Genomic DNA, 15,663 nt, shown 5'->3' with positions numbered 1-15,663 from the left:
GGTGGTTGGGAGGATTAAATTAAGACAGTGAATGTAAAGTGTTTAACACAGTTCCTGGCACAGAATGAATAATGTTAATATTATACTATTTTTAAAAATATCTTTATTGGAGTATAATTGCTTTACAATGCTGTGTTAGTTTCTGCTGTATAAAATCAGCTATATGTATACATATATCCCCATATCCCCTCCCTCTTGCATCTCTCTCCCACTCTCCCTATCCCAACCCTCTAGGTGGTCACAAAGCACCGAGCTGATCTCCCTGTGCTATGTAGCTGCTTCCCACTAGGTATCTATTTTACATTTGGTAGTGTATATATGTCAATGCCACTCTCTCACTTTGTCCCAGCTTACCCTTCCCCCCTCCCCCTGTCCTCAAGTCCATTCTCTATGTCTGCGTCTTTGTTCCTGTCCTGCCCCTAGGTTCGTCAGAACCAATTTTTTTTTTTATATTCTATATATATGTGTTAGCACACGGTATTTGTTTTTCTCTTTCTGATTTACTTCACTCTGTATGACAGACTCTAGGTCCATCCACCTCACTGCAAATAACTCAATTTCGTTTCTTTTTATGGCTGAGTAATATTCCATTGTATATATGTGCCACATCTTCTTTATCCATTCATCTGTCGATGGACATTTAGGTTGCTTCCATGTCCTGGCTATTGTAAACAGTGCTGCAATGAACATTGTGGTACATGACTCTCTTAGAATTATGGTTTTCTTAGGGTATATGCCCAGTAGTGGGATTGCTGGGTCATGTGGTAGTTCTATTTCTGGTTTTTTAAGGAACCTCCATACTGTTCTCCATAGTGGCTGTATCAATTTACATTCCCACCAACAGTGCAAGAGGGTTCCCTTTTCTCCACACCATCTCCAGCATTTATTGTTTGTAGCTATTTTGATGATGGCCAATCTGACCAGTGTGAGGTGATACCCCATTGTAATTTTGATTTGCATTTCTCTAATGATTAGTGATGTTGAGCATCTTTTCATGTGTTTGTTGGCAATCTGTATTCTTCTTTGGAGAAATGTCTGTTTAGGTCTTCTGCACATTTTTGGGTTGGGTTGTTTGTTTTTTTGATATTGAGCTGCATGAGCTGCTTGTATATTTTGGAGATTAATCCTTTGTCAGTTGCTTCGTTTGCAAATATTTTCTCCCATTCTGAGGGTTGTCTTTTCATCTTGTTTATGGTTTCCTTTGCTGTGCAAAAGCTTTTAAGTTTCATTAGGTCCCATTTGTTTATTTTTGTTTTTATTTCCATTTCTCTAGGAGATGGGTCAAAAGGGATCTTGCTGTGATTTATGTCATAGAGTGTTCTGCCTGTGTTTTCTTCTAAGAGTTTGATGGTGTCTGGCCTTACATTTAGGTCTTTAATCCATTTTGAGTTTATTTTTGTATATGGTGTTAAGAAGTGTTCTAATTTCATTCTTTTACATGTAGCTGTCCGTTTTTCCCAGAACCACTTATTGAAGAGGCTGTCTTTTCTCCATTGTATACTCTTGCCTCCTTTATCAAAGATAAGGTGACCATATGTGCATGGGTTTAACTCTGGGCTTTCTATCCTGTTCCATTGATCTATATTTCTGTTTTTGTGCCAGTACCATACTGTCTTGATTACTGTAGCTTTGTAGTATAGTCTGAAGTCAGGGAGCCTGATTCCTCCAGCTCCGTTTTTCTTATCTCAATATTGCTTTGACTATTCAGGGTCTTTTGTGTTTCCATACAAATTGTGCAATTTTTTGTTCTAGTTCTGTGAAAAATGCCATTGGTAGTTTGATAGGGATTGCATTGAATCTGTAGATTGCTTTGGTTAGTATAGTCATTTTCACAATGTTGATTCTTCCAATCCAAGAACATGGTATATGTCTCCATCTGTTGTTATCATCTTTAATTTCTTTCATCAGTGTCTTATAGTTTTCTGCATACAGGTCTTTTGTCTCCTTAGGTAGATTTATTCCTAGGTATTTTATTCTTTTTGTTGCAGTGGTAAATGGGAGTGTTTCCTTAATTTCTCTTTCAGATTTTTCATCATTAGTGTATAGGAATGCAAGAGATTTCTGTGCATTAATTTTGTATCCTGCTACTTTACCAAATTGATTGATTAGCTCTAGTAGTTTTCTGGTGTATTCTCTATGTATAGTATGATGTCATCTGCAAACAGTGACAGTTTTACTTCTTTTCTGATTTGGATTATTTTTATTTCTTTTTCTTCTCTGATTGCTGTGGATAAAACTTCCAAAACTATGTTGAATAATAGTGGTGAGAGTGGGCAACCTTGTCTTGTTCCTGATCTTAGAGGAAATGGTTTCAGTTTTTCACCATTGAGAACAGTGTTGGCTGTGGGTTTGTCATATGTGGCCTTTATTATGTTGAGATAGGTTCCCTCTATGCTTACTTTCTGGAGAGTTTTTATCATAAATGGGTGTTGAATTTTGTCAAAAGCTTTTTCTGCATCTATTGAGATTATCATATGGTTTTTATCCTTCAATTTGTTAATATGGTTTATCACATTGATTTGCGTATATTGATGAATACTTGCATTCCTGGGATAAACCCCACTTAATCATGGTGTATAATCCTTTTAATGTGCTGTTGGATTCTGTTTGCTAGTATTTTGTTGAGGGTTTTTGCATCTATGTTCATCGGTGATATTGGCCTGTAGTTTTCTTTCTTTGTGACATCTTTGTCTGGTTTTGGTATCAGGGTGATGGTGGCCTCGTAGAATAAGTTTGGGAGTATTCCTCCCTCTGCTATATTTTGGAAGAGTTTGAGAAGGATGGGTGTAAGCTCTTCTCTAAATGTTTGATAGAATTCACCTGTGAAGCCATCTGGTCCTCGGCTTTTGTTTGTTGGAAGATTTAAAATCACAGTTTCAATTTCAGTGCTTGTGATTGGTCTGTTTATGTTTTCTATTTATTCCTGGTTCAGTCTCAGAAGGTTGTGCTTTTCTAATAATTTGTCCATTTCTTTCAGGCTGTACTTTTTATTGGCATAAAGTTGCTTGTAGTAATCTCTCATGATCCTTTGTATTTCTGTAGTGTCAGTTGTTACTTCTCCTTTTTCATTTTTAATTCTATTGATTTGAGTCTTCTCCCTTTTTTTCTTGATGAGTTTGGCTAATGGTTTATCAATTTTGTTTATCTTCTCAAAGAACCAGCTTTTAGTTTTATCGATCTTTGCTATTGTTTCCTTCATTTCTTTTTCATTTATTTCTGCTCTGATCTTTATGATTTCTTTCCTTCTGCTAACTTTGGGGGTTTTTTATTCTTCTTTCTCTAATTGCTTTAGGTGTAAGGTTAGGTTGTTTATTTGAGATTTTTCTTGTTTCTTGAGGTAGGCTTGTATTGCTATAAATTTCCCTCTTAGAACCACTTTTGCTGCATCCCATAGATTTTGAGTCATCGTGTTTTCATTGTCATTTGTTTCTAGATATTTTTTGATTTCCTCTTTGATTTCTTCAGTGATCACTTGGTTATTTAGTAGCATAGTGTTTAGCCTCCATGTGTTTGTATTTTTTACAGTTTTTTTCCTGTAATTGATATTTAGTCTCATAACGTTGTGGTCGGAAAAGATACTTGATACGATTTCAGTTTTCTTAAATTTCCCAAGGCTTGATTTGTGACCCAAGATATGGTCTATCCAGGAGAATGTTCCATGAGCAGTTGAGAAGAAAGTGTATTCTGTTGTTTTTGGATGAAATGTCCTCTAAATATCAATTAAGTCCATCTTGTTTAATGTGTCATTTAAAGATTGTGTTTCCTTTTTATTTTCATTTTGGATGATCTGTCCATTGGTGAAAGTGGGGTGTTAAAGTCCCCTACTATTATTGTGTTACCCTCAATTTCCCCTTTTATGGCTGTTAGCATTTGCCTTATTTATTGAGGTGCTCCTATACATGGGAGCATACATAGTGGGTTTATGCATAAATATTGGGTTGGGTGCATAAATATTTACAATTGTTATATCTTTTTTTTAGATTGATCCCTTGATCATTATGTAGTGTCCTTCTTTGTCTCTTGTAACAGTCTTTATTTTAAAGTCTATTTTGTCTGATATGAGAATTGCTACTCCAGCTTTCTTCTGATTTCCATTTGCATGGAATATCTTTTTCCATCCCCTCACTTTCAGTCTGTATGTGTCCCTAGGTCTGAAGTGGGTCTCTTGTAGACAGCATATGTATGGGTCTTGTTTTTATATCCATTCAGCCAGTCTGTCTTTTGGTTGGAGCATTTAATCCATTCACGTTTCAGGTAATTATCGATATGTATGTTCCTATTCCCATTTTCTCAATTGTTTTGGGTTTGTTATTGTAGGTCTTTTCCTTCTCTTGTGTTTCATACCTAGAGAAGTTTCTTTAGCATTTGTTGTAAAGCTGGTTTGGTGGTGCTGAATTCTCTTAACTTTTCCTTATCTGTAAAGGTTTTAATTTCTCCGTGGAATCTGAATGAGATCCTTGCTGGGTAGAGTAATCTTGATTGTAGGTTTTTCCCTTTCATCACTGTACATATGTCCTGCCACTCCCTTCTGGCTTGTAGAGTTTCTGCTGAAAAATCAGCTGTTAACCTTATGGGGATTCCCTTGTATGTTATTTGTTGCTCTTCCCTTGCTGCTTTTAATTTTTCTTTGTATTTAATTTTTGATAGTTTGATTAATATGTGTCTCGGCATGTTTCTCTTTGGGTTTATCCAGTATGGTACTCTCTGTGCTTCCTGGACTTGATTGACTATTTCCTTTCCCATGTTAGGGAAGTTTTCAACTAATCTCTTCAAATATTTTCTCAGACCCTTTCTTTTTCTCTTCTTCTTCTGGAACCCCTATAATTCAAATGTTGGTTCATTTGCTGTTGTCCCAGAGGTCTCTGAGACTGTCCTCAATTCTTTTCATTCTTTTTTCTTTATTCTGGTCCCTGGTAGTTATTTCCACCATTTTATCTTCCAGCTCATTTATCCATTCTTCTGCCTCAGTTATTCTGTTATTGATTCCTTCTAGAGTATTTTTTAAAATTTATTTATTTATTTTTGGCTGCGTTGGGACTTCATTGTGGTGCGCAGGCTTCTCTTTGCGGTGGCTTCTCCTGTTGCGGAGCACGGGTTCTAGGAGCGTGAGCTTCAGTAGTTGTGGCGCGTGGGCTCAGTAGTTGTGGCTCACGGGCTCTAGCAGACAGGCTCAGTAGTTGTGGTGCACGGGCTTAGCTGCTCCACGGTATGTGGGATCTTCCTGGACCAGGGCTCGAACCCCTGTCCCCTGCATTGGCAGGCGGATTCCTAACCACTGTGCCACCAGGGAAGCCCCCTTCTGGAGTATTTTTAATTTCAGTAATTGTGTTGTTCATCACTGTTTGTTTGCTCTTTAGTTCTTCTAGATCCTTGTTAAATGTTTCTTGTATTTTCTCCATTCTGTTTCCGAGATTTTGGATCATCTTTACTATCATTACTCTGAATTCCTTTTCAGGTAGGTTGCCTATTTTGTCTTCATTTATTTAGTCTTGTAGGTTTTTACCTTGCTACTTCATCTGTAACATATTTTTTTGTCGTTTCTTTTTTTTTTTTTTAATGGGTGGTGCTGTATTCCTATCTTACTGGTTGTTTGGCCTGAGACATCCAGCACTGGAGTTTGCAGGCAGTTAGATAGACCTGGGTCTTGGTGCTGAGATGAGGACCTCTGGGAGGCCTCACTCCGATTGATATTCCCTGGGGTCTGAGGTTCTCTGTTAGTCCCGCAGTTTGGATTCGGAGCTCCCACCACAGGAGCTTGGGTCTGATCTCCGGCCTTGGAACCAAGATCCCACAAGCTTCACGGCGCAGTAAAAAAAAAAAAAAAGGAAGAAAGAAAAAAAGGAGCCGTACAATATCAAAGAATAAAAAACAAAATAAAATTAGATAAAAAATATATTAGAAAAAATAAAACTATAATTGAAACAACTGCAATAAGGTAAAATAAAACCACAGCAGAAAAAAGAAAAGAAAAGGGGGGGGCGGCAAGAAGCCAAAAGGAGAAATCACTAACAAAGTATAAAGAATAAAATGAAATTAGAAAAATAAAAGATTGGGAAAGATAAAAATATACAAGAATCAACAACAATGAATCAACCAGGTAAAACAGAACCCGATCTAAGAGAGGAAAAAAGAAAAGAAAGAAAAAAAAAGCCTTGGCTATGGGGGCAGAGTTTAGCTGGGGGGGGGGTGGAACTTAGGCAGGGGTGGGGTTTAGGGTGGGGTGGGACCTAGGCAGGTGGGGGGGTGACGTTTGAGCATGGGACAGGGCCTAGGCAGGGCGATGGTCAAGCGTAGGCAGGGCCTCTGCTTAGGACCTGGCAGAAGGAGAGAGGCAGCGTGTCCAAAGGAGGGCATCTGGAGTGTGGAGTTCTGGAGTTTGGAGGTAGGGCCCTGAGTGAGGGTGTGTGGGTGGGGTTTAGGCCCAGCTTGTTGGAGGGGGTCTCCGAGTGTAGAGGTGGGGCCTTGGGTGGGGGTGTAGGGGTGGGGCTGTTTACGCCTGGGAGCCTAACAGGCTCCCTGGTGCCTAAGCGGACAGGGAAAGCACTGGCCCTGTTCCCTTCAGTTCCTTTGTGCCCCTCCCCCACCCTCTCCCCCAGGGTCTGCCCCATCCCGCTGGACCCCTAACCATGGGTGGGTCCCCCTGGGTGTAGGAACTCCTTCCCTCCCCAAGCCACCCCTCAGGGGTGCTGGTCCCAGCGGTCCCACCTTTACTTTTGATTCCCTTTCCCTCCCTCCCACTCCCTCAGGACCCACTCGGCTGGAGGGGGCCTAGGTGGGCAGAGGATCAGGCCTGGGATCTCAACAGGTTCCTGGGGGTCCATGTGGGCAGGGGAAACCTGACCACACTCCCTCTTGATCCTCTGCCCTCCCAGTGGTTCCCCAATTTCTCCCTTCTGGTGTGGGATCCCTTCCCCTCCCCCAGCTGCACCTCAGGGGCACCAGTCCCATCCTGCCTCCACTTCTCCTCCCCCTTCACTTCCCCCATGCCCCACGTCCTACCCGGTTGCTGGGGGATCCTCCAGTCCTATTAGGTGTCCGTGGTCCCCCACTGGTACCTGGTAGGTGCCCTAGTTGTGAGGAGACGCAAATTTCACTTCCTCCTAGTACACATCTTGACTCCGCCCCCAATATTATACTATTAATATTATATGCTCTGTGCTCTCTTCACAGAGAAGTATCTGCTACATCCAAAGCTGTTACTTGTAATTGGAGGGATTCCTTCTGATGTCAGTCAACAAGTAATTTCAATAAATAAAAAAAGAAAAATAGAAAAAACAAAATTTTAGTTTAATACATGTACTCAGCACTGTGGTAGGGGCCTCTTTACTGTATAAAATTAGTATAAATACAGTTTCCTAACAAGGTGATGTTCAGCAGACATGACACATCTGATGGTATGAAATTCATCAGAGGAATATTAGTAAAGAAGAAGGGATATTAAATCTTTTCTAGGAGAAAAAGAAATATTTTAGGTAAAAAAGGAGTATGGCTAGGGACTTCCCTGGTGGTGCAGTGGTTAAGACTCCGCACTTCAAATGCAGGGTGCATATGGGTTCAATCCCTGGTCAGGGAACTAAGATTCCGCATGCTGCTCAGAGTGGTTAAAAAAAAAATCTCAAAAAGAATAAAAAATGGAGACAGTAAAAAAAGGAAATGGGGGGCGGGGGGGAGTATGGCTATAGGAAGGACCTGGAAATCTTGGGAAGTAATAAATTGAATATGTGATATATCTTGTTAAACATCTGTCAGATTTGAAAAGGTCGATGACTTAAACACTTAAGTGCCTCTTGACCCTGGGGCAATCAGGGTCTTCTGTGTTATTGGATATAGTCTGCCTTACAGAGTCCCAGAAGAAAATAGACTCAATAACTACATCACATGGAATCTGAAGAGATGTCTAATCTGAATAGGTTTTATTTTTTTGATTAAAAAAACTCCTCATTTCATGAATGCACATTTATAGGACAAATTAGAACAATCAGTCACATAACTGTCCTCACATAAGGTAGCTGTTACTTGAAATGAAAATCCAAGTGATATTAATAAATGCAGGTACCAATAGTAGTGTATGTCAAACAACTTAGATGAAAGATGGCATGTCCTGAAAAAGATTCTGGTGACTGGAAAAGTTAGCCTGAGACAAGGATGTTGATGTCAATAGATGCATATGAAGAGTTCAAATGAAATGCTAAAAAGCAGTAAGATGTTTAATATATAAATAAAATCTTAATTACTAAAATAAATAGTAAAAGTGGGAGAATCCCTCCTCCTACAATAGTATATTTTTATAAACTTTATAATCCTAGTCAGAGCCACTGGAGCTATCAATTCCCACTTGACCTTTGCTTCACTGAGCCTCTCATTCCCACTCAGTGCTTGAGGTGTTTGATGTCTTAGGCTTCTTTCTCCCACTACTTATCTTATGGCTCTGATTCTTGCTCTTCCTCCTCTCTCTCTCCCTCCTCTTCTGGGGGAGCCTCTTCTGAAGGAGCCTGTTCTGGGGGAGCCTCTTCTGGGGCAGCATCTGCTGCAGCAGCCTCTGCTGGTGCCTCTTCTGGTGCAGGAGCTTCTTCTTTTGCCTGTCTACAAATCTTGGTGATGCAAACAATTACGATTATTAATATTATGAAAAAAAGTATAAGAAGTATTATGATCATCGAGTCTAAGAGAGCTTCTTGACGTTTGTTACCAGTGGTAGTGTTTTCATTTCCACCTCCACCTGCTGGCAGTTCATCAGGTTCCATATCAGGGGGGCCACTGTCCACACTACCACCAGTTCCTGGAGTTTTGCAGTTAGGAGGGGCAAAACCAGCCTCACAATGGCAGTGCTTATAATTGTTGCAGACTCCTTTTCCATTACACATTTCCTGTAGATCACAATCGTAACTGAGAACAGAGGAATCTGTGCAGGAGGACTCCATGCAGACTTTGTCTGAGCCACAAAGATTGCCACTCGCTGAATCTCCATAATCAGGGATATCAGTAGTGTCATACTGATCCATGGACCAGCAGTAGTCATCTCCATGAGGGACCTGTATCAGTGTACAGTTGGGTTTGATAATAGGTAGCTGTTGCACATTTGTACATACAACTTTCCCACAAAGTAGATCCTTCTCTGCACATTGAATATATGCTGGGTTACTCGAATTGGGAATACCACAGTTTCCAAACCTATTCCCTTTCATGTTAAATAACCGGTAACAGTCAGGAGAGGCGGATCTTGAAGGGTACCCAAAAATGTCAGCACATTGAACATCATGGTTCCTGCAGTGACCCTCAACACAGAAGTAACCTTGCTGACATGGTGTACCATCTTGCTTGTAGGTGTCTGAGGGGCATTCCCCAGAGTTACCAAGACAAAACTCTGGAAGGTCACACTCCCCCAAAGCAGGACGGCAGCTGTGTCCAATTGGTTCATATTGGCACGAATTATTACAGCAGGGTCCAGGATTACACAATGCATGAGCCTTCAGCAAACATTCTTGGTCACAACACGGGTGAATGTCACAGTCAGAACCACAGTCACACTGCTCATCCTCTTCTACAACACCATTTCCACAGCGAGAGTCCCTCCGTAAGCGGCCTTTGGGCCCAGGCTTGTTAAATAGGCAGGCCCCTTTGTGTTCCCAGAGGAACTGGTAGAAGAAGTCAGAGCTGCAGTTGCTGAAGCCACTTTCTTTAGTGATATTTTCACGCATGAGGCCAAAGGGTTTATCTTTACAAACGCAGGCCGAATGGTCATGCGGAATACCCAAGTTGTGCCCGAGCTCATGGACCATGAGCGCCGCAAACAGGAGGACATCCTCATGGTGGAAGGATTCAACGGCTGCTGCAAAATCACTCGAACAGGCACCACTGAGAAATGCCTGCCCCGTATCCTCTTTAGGATGGTGTCCAGTGATCATGTGGGCAACATCATGCTTCACACGATGGAAGAGCCTCTCTCGTCTCCAGCTATTGAAATTCCTGAGTGCAACTTGCAGGTCCACTGGCACCTCTGTGAGGTCCCCCTCGGTCCAAATCTCCATTCCAGCCAGCACCACCTCTGTGTTTATTCCCCTAGTGAAGCTGTTGGCCAGAGCAATGATGTCCATTACTCTCTGGACTGTCTCATTGACGTCACTGCCCCACATTTGGAACCGCTGGTTGTCGACCACGACAAACATCTCCACGTACTTGGTGTGTGACCACAAGTAGGATGGCACCTGCTGACTGCGAGGCTTGCTGCTCTCTTGCTGCCGGCTGGTGAATGCCACTTGGCTGTCATTGGAAGTGACACTACAGGAGACTGGAGCTTCATGGGCCATGGTGTACAACACATGTTCAAACCGTTTTGAAGAGTGAATGGGCTCAATGCCATAGGATTTTTCCTCCTTAATCAGGACGCCCCTGAGGCCTGAACAGGTGTTGACAGAAACAAAAGAACCTGGGACTCCTTCTATGTAGCCTTCATAATGACAGTCATGTGAGATGAAAGGCATTTCTTGCCCCAGGATGCCATTGTGGTAGCTGAAGACTGGAAAGTTATTCACAAAATAGTCTCTCTTCACCTTCAGGTGAATCAGCTGCTTCTGGCCCTGCATAAATAGCACATAGGAGAGCTTTTCCACTTGGTGTTCCCTTCCTTCCACTGTCAGAAACTTGGGGGTGACTATTTCATAGGAAGAGTAATATACTGATCCCAGGTCACAGTACAAGCTTGGCAGAGAAATCACCAACAGCAACACAATCCTCAAACTGAAACATGAAGATCCTGGCACTGGCCCCAGCCTCAAGTCCCTCTTCTGCTGAGCCCAAGTCTGAAACTTTATCTTACCCTCCTTCAAGGCCACTTGGTTTTTCCATAGAGAAGGCAGTATAGAGGCAGAGTGTGTCACAGACGCTGCCACTGACATGGCCCTAGTAAATCAGTTGGTGATGCAGGGCCTATGTCCAGCAGCAGCAGCTTTCCCTGACACGCAGACCCTCTGTCACAGGTATTCACTTCAGATCTATGCTGGCTGCATGAAGGGTGGCTACTGCCTACCTCTCAGAGGTACAGCCTCTGGCTGTGTCCTTTCTAGTCTTTCTGATCTGTTATGCTTCAGAGTGTCCTTTCTCTGTGACTTCCTTCCACACCATCAACCTCAGTGCTCCTTGGTGAAGGTCCTTTTGATGTTAGAAAGTGATGTAATCATGAAGAGGGACTGCAAACCCTAAAATGCAAGACTGTACCTTGAGAAAGAAAACAAAACCTCTATGCCTTCCTCAACTGTGCCACACGGAACACCCCTCCCCCATTCCTCCTATCGTCCGTTGCTCAGCTGACTCCAAAAGTTCCAGACCAGGAGGCTTGGAGGTGTTTAGTGGACACACTCCATTGCCCATTTCCCCTCTTTTAAAGCTCTTGCTCTGTACCACATGGACATTATAACTGTGGTGTTCTTTATCCCACAGTGAGGCATTATAGTGCTATGCACATCTCACAGACCAGTCAGTTAGATAAGGCCAGTGGGGTGGCTGCCCCGTGCCCCAAGATAAACCCGAGTGCGTTGGTCACCCGTGGAACAAGCGACAATTCCTTTTTTTTTTTAACATCATCAGAATTCAGTTTCTCAAGTTCTGTTTATAACACTGTCCAAAAAAGTGTGTATGGGAGATGCCAACAGAGCAGTCTCCCCTTTGTGCAATTATCATGGGCACATTGGTTGCTATCTCCAGGCCTATTACCATTCTTGGGCTGGTCCTGACATAGCTAGCAGTATCTTAAGATTTTGCCTGTTGAAGACTACGTATCCTAAAAATCTCCCCTATGTTAGTGTATGACCTCCATGTGTTCAGTGCCCACTTTGTTTGTTCATCCTTATACACTCCCCTAGGTCTAGAAGAGTGCTTGTCCAAGAGTAGATGAACAAGAATTATTTATTGAATGAATAAATAGCTCCCAGGTATGGTTGCTGTGGTGTCTCATCTGATGTATCTTATGGGTTTGTACTTGCTTCATGCCTGCCCTGAACATCTGAAAATGTCTTCAGAAAAACCCACGATAACCATGCTGACTAATGGCACAGTCATGATCTCAAAATGTATTGTACTTCTTACTGCATTTTGCTGTTTGGTTCACTCTCCAAATTTCTTCTTGCCTCATATTTCACTGAGAAAAAATAGAAGCAATCAAAAGAATACCTCCACATGTAGACACTGGATGAGTCCACCTGTATCTAAATGTTCCCCCCGCTATAGTGGATAAACTGTCCATACTCCAATCCAAGACCAATCCTTTTACTTGTGCGTGGGGGTGTCCTTCCCTTTCAGTTTCTCATGGACTTCACTCTTCCATTTCTCCCTTCTCTCTTTTACATCTTAAACATCTGTTTGTCCACTGGATCCAATCTTATTATTCGCTGTTATTTCTCACCTTTAGAAAACCATCCATCTCAGCCCACATCACCCTCCAGTCACTGTCCAGTTTCTCCTCCTCTCTGGTTTATAATGAAATTCTTTGAAAGAGTATCGAGAGACATTCTGTTCCAATTTGCATTACTCCTTTTTTCTTTTCTGAAATTTTTTATTTTGACTCATAGCCCAGTCACAAAATGTGCATAAAACATAAATGTATTTTTCAGTAAATTGGTAAAATGAGAACAGCTAAGCCAGACACAAAAGGGCAAATACCATATAATCTCACGATATGAGGTTCCACAAATAGTCAAGTTCATAGAGGCAGAAAGTGGAATAGTTTACCAGGGGTGGGGGAATAGAGTAATGGGGAGTTCTTGTCTAATGCGTGCAGACTTTCAGTTTGGGATGATGAAAAGTTCTGGAAATGGGTGTTGATGATGGTTGCACAACAATGTGAATGTATTTAATGCCAATGAACTGTACACTTAAAAAATGGTTAAGATGATTAACTTAATGTTAAGTATATTTTACCGAGAAAGAGAGAGGGGGAGAGAGAGAGAAACAGCTATGAAAGTACAACCCTAATGAGGTAATCAACAGTTTTAACTTCATAGAAGTCACCTATGTGCCCCTGCCAACCACATATCCTCCTGCTTCAGAGAGATCATGATCTTGTCTTTTATGGTAACTGCTAATCACTTTCTTTATTATTTTGCTTCCTAAATATGCATCCCAGAATCATGTCATTTTATTTTACTTGTCTTTTAATAACAGCTTTATTGAGATATAAAGTCACATGCCAGAATATTCATCCTTCAAAGTGTACAATTCAGTGGTTTGTAGTATGTTCAGAAAGTTATACAGTCATCACCACAAACAATTGTAAAACATTTTCCTCACTCCAAAACAAAACTCCCGTGTCCATTAGCAGTTGCTCTCCATTCTCAGCTCCTTCCAGCCCCTGGTTATCACTACTCTACTTTCTATCTCTATGATTTTGTCTATTCTGGACAATTCATAGCAATGGAATCCTACATGTTGTAGTCTTCTTTGACTGGCTTATTTCACCTAGCATAATGCATTCAAAGATTAGCCATGTTGTAGCAGGTATCAGTACATTTCCTTTTGGCCAAATAACATTCTTTTCATATGGATATACCATATTTTTTGATTCATCAGTTGATGAACATCCTGGTTGTTTCCACTGTTTGACTATTAAAAATAATAGTGCTATGGACATTTCAGTACAAGGTTTTGTAAAGAAATATGTTTTCATATCCCTTGGGTGGATACTTAGAATTGCTTGGTCATGTGATAATTATGTTTAGCCTTTGAGGAACTGCCCAACTGTTTTCCAAAGTAGCTGCACAATTTTACACTCCTGCCAGCAGTGAATGGGGATTCCAATTTTTCCACATCTTCACTGACATGTGTTGTTGTCTGTCTTTTTGATTATAGCCATCCTAGTGGATGTAAGGGGTATCTCACTGCTGTTCTGATTTGCACTTCCCTAATAATTAGTGATGTTGCACAGCTTTTCATATTCTTATTGCTCATTTATATCCTCTATGGAGAGGCATCTATTCACATCTTTTGCCCTTTTAAAATGGGGTGTCTTTTTCTTGTTGAGTTGTAAGAGTTATTCATATTTCCTGGGTACTAGTCTCCATCAAGTACATAATTTGCAAATATTTTCTCCCATTCTGTGGGCTGTCTTTTCACTTTCTTGATGGTGTCTCTTAGAGTGGAAAAGTATTTCATCTTTTTCTTCTGATTTTTTAAATTCTGTTAAAACATTCAGAACATAAAATTTACCATCTTAACCATTTATACATATACACTTCAGTGGTATTAAGTACTGTTATATATTGTGTTGCCATTACTACTGTCCATCTCCAGAACTCTTTTCATTGTGTGAAACTGAAACGCTATACTCATTAAACTATAAATCCCCACTGTCTGCTTTCCCCCAGCCCCTAGCAACCACCATCCGATTTTCTGTCTCTGTGATTTTACTACTCAAGTACCTCATTTAAGTGGAATCATACAGTATTTGCCTTTTTGTGATTGGCTTACTTCACTTAGCATAATGTCCTCAAGGTCCATCCATGTTGTGACATATTGCAGAATTTCCTTTCTTTTTATGGGTGAGTAATATTACATTGTGTGTATATCCCACATTCTGCTTATCCATTCACCCCTCTATGGGCACTCGGGTTGCTTCCTTATTTTAGCTATTATGAATTAGTGCTGCTTTGAACATGGACCTACAAATATCTCTTCAGGATCCTGCATTCAATTCTTTTGGGCTTATAACCAGAAGTGGAGTTGCTGGATCATACGGTCTTCTATTTTTAAATTTTTGAGGAACTGCCATACCATTCCACAGCATCTGTACCATTTTATGTTCCCACCAACAGTGCACAGGGGTTCCAGTTTTCTCCACCTCCTCTCCAACGCTTGTTCTTTTCTGTTTCTTTTTGTTTTTATAGTGGCCATCCTAATGGATACGAGGTGGTATCTCATTGTAGTTTAGATTTGCATTTCCCTAAGGATTAGTGACATTGAGCATCTTTTCATGTGCAGTAGGCCATTCATGTATCTTCTTTGGAGAAATGTCCGTTTGAGTCCTTTGCCCGTTTTTTGAATCAGGCCATTTTTTTTCTTTGTTGTTGTTGAGTTTTAGGAGTAGTCTATATATTCTGGATATTAATCCCTTATCAGATATATGAGTTGCAAATATTTTCTCTCATTCTGTGGGTTGCCTTTTCACTCTGTTAATAGTATTTTTTTTTTTAAGAGAAGACCCTTTTTTTTTTTAAATTTATTTATTTATGGCTGTGTTGGGTCTTCATTTCTGTGTGAGGGCTCTCTCTAGTTGTGGCAAGCGGAGGCCACTCTTCATCGCGGTGCGCTGGCCTCTCACTGTCGCGGCCTCTCTTGTTGCGGAGCACAGGCTCCAGACGTGCAGGCTCAGTAATTGTGGCTCACGGGCCCAGTTGCTCTGTGGCATGTGGGATCTTCCCAGACCAGGGCTCGAACCTGTGTCCCCTGCATTGGCAGGCAGATTCTCAACCACTGGGCCACCAGGGAAGCCCTAATAGTATTTTTTGATGCACAAAATTTTAAAATTTTCATAAAGTCCATTTTGTCTGTTTTTTCTTTTCTTGCCTGTGCCTTTGGTGTCATATCTGAGAAACCTTTGCCAAATCCAATGCCATGAAATTTTTGCCTTATGCTTTCTTGTACGAGTTTTATAGCAAGACAAGTCCTGTGAATGGG

The 15,663-nt window shown here is 41.2% G+C and overlaps 1 protein-coding gene and 1 pseudogene across 8 annotated transcripts in view; one reads left to right on the top strand and one right to left on the bottom strand.

The window, feature by feature from the left end:
- Positions 1-15,663, top strand: part of TMEM116 (transmembrane protein 116) — a 225,715-nt gene that overhangs the window by 131,520 nt on the left and 78,532 nt on the right. The window lies entirely within an intron of this gene.
- Positions 6,530-15,167, bottom strand: LOC309639086 (disintegrin and metalloproteinase domain-containing protein 1a pseudogene; annotated as a pseudogene). Its single transcript has one exon. The product of its transcript is annotated as a disintegrin and metalloproteinase domain-containing protein 1a pseudogene (transcript).

This window comes from Balaenoptera physalus (assembly GCF_965194825.1).
Source record: "Balaenoptera physalus genome assembly, chromosome: 12".
In the NCBI taxonomy this organism is placed as follows: Eukaryota; Metazoa; Chordata; class Mammalia; order Artiodactyla; family Balaenopteridae; genus Balaenoptera; species Balaenoptera physalus.
The sequence above is the reverse complement of the archived record's forward strand: the minus strand, read 5'-3'. Positions and strand labels throughout refer to the sequence as shown.